Source organism: Centruroides sculpturatus, unplaced genomic scaffold (assembly GCF_000671375.1).
Source record: "Centruroides sculpturatus isolate CEXI.00-Female unplaced genomic scaffold, Cexi_2.0 scaffold24, whole genome shotgun sequence".
Taxonomy (NCBI): domain Eukaryota; kingdom Metazoa; phylum Arthropoda; class Arachnida; order Scorpiones; family Buthidae; genus Centruroides; species Centruroides sculpturatus.
In genome coordinates, this window is record NW_019384375.1 from 1,466,325 (window position 1) to 1,468,801 (window position 2,477).

Sequence of the window (2,477 nt, forward strand, 5' to 3'; positions counted from 1 at the left end):
GAGAATGTAAGCAGCACGATTGACATTAACACAAGCAACATCTCACGTGTTGAGGTTAATAGTATTCCACCTTGGTGAATTTTTGCAATAGATGTTGATTTAAGCTTAAAGCAGTTTCCAAAAGAAACCACGCCAGACTGTCTATAGACAGCACTTCGCAGAAATTCAACATCGTGACAGGAATTTAATTCTTATATACATTGATGGATTTAATCGGATAACTATGTTGGCCTAGCCTTTGTCTGCCAGGATGAAATTGTGGCAGAACAAATAGCACCGAATTTTTCCATGTTTTCTGCGGAGTTGCAGGCTATTTATTTAGCCCTAAAATACATAAATAGGAAAGGTCATTGTTGCTGCATGATTTACACTGACACAGTTAGTGCACTTCAGACTTTGATCTCATGTGAACCTAGTTCTCACTCCATAGTGACTAAAATTCGTAAACTGCTTTGCTATCTTTTTGCAAGGAGTTTCTTTGTAAAATTTTGTTGGGTCCTAGGCCATGTAGGTATAAGAGGAAACAAAGAAGCTGACACAGCTGCAAAGTCAGTAAGTTATCCACGGCATACGATGCGTATTGAAGGAGGTGATTTGAAGCTAGTCATTAAAAAACAACTAGCAGAGAGATGGCAAAATATGTGGAACGCACAAAACCACAATAAACTATATGAGATGAAACCTTTAGTAGAAAATTGGACACATAATAGGCAGTATGATAGGAGATCAGAGGTTGTTATTACTTGTTTGAGAATTGGACACACTCGACTGATTCATCAATACCTTTTGAAGGGAGATGACAAACCAGTATGTCAGTACTGCAACTGTGCTGTAAGTGTTAAACATATATTTTGCAAATGTGTTGCTTTTTATCAGATAAGTAGACAGCATTTCGGAAATGCAAGGTTTAGAGACATTTTGGGCCAGAGGCCAAATTTGGATAATATATTGGACTTTCTGAAAGTCATTAATGTGTATAGAGAAATATGATGATATATTTATTGTATAGTTTTATTTACTTTGTGTTGCATATTTAAATCATTGTATTTACTTATTGTTGTTTATTTATTTATTTATTATATTTTAGATTTTACATTTATATTACCATTGGCTTTTTTTTTAATGGTTAAACTATTATGTATTGTTTATGTGTACATATGTGTTTTCCTATTTATCTTATACGCCCAATCATACCATCTGTCGTGGCGCAGTATAGCCTGCATGGTTTTTTTCCAATAAAAATTAACCAACCAACCATTTCTGGATTCGCATCTTTCATCAATTTTAAGCAACCATTTTTCTTGCCTATCATATTAGTGGTGCCATCTGCAACACAAGATGTTATATTTTTCATTGGTATATCATTGACATCTAAGTAGTTTTTTAACTTATTATATATATCTTTGGAGGTAGTGGTGCTTTCTAATCTTTTACAGAACAACATTTCTTCAGCAAAATGCCCTTCATCAATATATCTTACATAGGTTATCAATACTGCCTCACTGTCTATCAAAGTTGATTCATCCATTTGTACTGAGAAATTTCTTGTTTTCAGCTTTTCAACAAGTTGTTTCTCAATATCTTCACTCATTTCATCTATTCTTCTGCTAACAGTATTGTTACTGAGTGGCATAGCTTTTACATCTTTGTCATCTTTTTCTAGAATTGTTTTAAGAAATGCTGATATTGACGGTTTTATCAAATTCTCTCGTATAGTGTGATTTTTTTCTAGTTTTAGCGATTAATAAAGAAATTTGATAACTAGCCTCAGAAAGACGATTATTTGTTAAAGAACGAGCAGTAAATAGAGACTGTAATGTTGTTCTTTTTTCAAACTTTTTCTGTTAAGTTTTAAAGTAACTCAAATCTGAATTTATATGAACACTATGTTTTGTCTTCAAAAGCACCTCAAGACGACCTCATTTTATTGATTCGTTGGTCAAGCATTGCTGGCATAAAAAACAAAACAGCATCCGCTCATCGTGAACAGCGGGTATGAACCCAAATTTTAAATATTCCTCTGAATATTGACAAGTTATTTTTTTGTTTGTTCCACACATTTTATTATGGGCTAAAAAAAAGTCAATTAAAAAACAATATAATAAAATATGTGTTAAAATTAATTTAATATGACAGAGTAAACATACACGCAAAGAAACATATTTATTTAAATGTATATAATACATTACCGATATTTTTTTTTCACTTGACAAAAATTTCTGGAAAGTTAAATGCTTCTAAAATTAAAATAAATATAAATATATTTGTTAAATCAATGATTAATTGACGGACACTTATTTCAAATTAACACCAACTGAATGATGTGAAACACTACAGAAGTTGAATTGGGCCAATTAGGTGCGAACAACGTTACAGCTGGTGATCGCTAATTGGTTGGCCGGGAATCACGCCCCATCACATTTGCATAGTGCTACGGTTCAGTAAGCACTAATTGGCCATCGAGCCCAATGTCGACG